Consider the following 802-nt stretch of genomic DNA (forward strand, 5'->3'; position numbering starts at 1 on the left):
TGTATTTTAGTTAGTCAAGTACCTGCACATGTGCGTTTCCTCCATATTTTTCTGTTCACATTATTTGACATTGACTAAAAGAAGAAAAAGCACAAATTCTTGAGTGCGTGAAAATTCAAAAATGCAGTACCTTCCTATTCAACTTTTCTACATAAACCCTTAGCTTAGTGCATCTAAAGCTGGACTTTACACATGAGCCAAGGTTAGGATAAGGATCTTCCTTCAATATAGCTCTTTAGATGTGATAAAGTAGGAAGAAGAAGTGTGCACAGCCTGATGAGTTATCATTAAAGTCGTCCGATAGCTCTCCGGATGGGTGTAGGCTCCAATAAACATCCAAATTAGACGAGTGGAGCCCCACCAGAGCACATCCATCCTGGTGTATTGATAACGCACAGCGGCAGACACATTTCAGCACTCTGCCATCATCCGCATACTAATTATCCTCGTCTATACCTGACTGAACAAGCGCTACGTGTGCCATTTGCAAATATTGATACATTTTTTGTCAAATGAATAATTAAGAAGATCAAAATCAAACACGTAGCTTCGCCTCGTGTTAAAACGGCCGGGCCCACACGTGCACCGACGCCTTCGAGATGTGACAGCGAGCGTAGGCAAGTGTTTCATATCCATCAGGTTCTGCAAATAAGGAATGAAAACAATGTACAAAATTTTGGAAAATAGCTGGAAATAAGGTCTGTGGTTGACACATAAGAGACGGATCACGTTTTGTTCAGCCGGATAATATCCACATGTGTACCCTACTTTTATAATTTTCTAATAATAAATCTAGTCGCCA

Source organism: Notothenia coriiceps, unplaced genomic scaffold (assembly GCF_000735185.1).
Source record: "Notothenia coriiceps isolate Sejong01 unplaced genomic scaffold, NC01 NC01_scaffold00037250, whole genome shotgun sequence".
In the NCBI taxonomy this organism is placed as follows: Eukaryota; Metazoa; Chordata; class Actinopteri; order Perciformes; family Nototheniidae; genus Notothenia; species Notothenia coriiceps.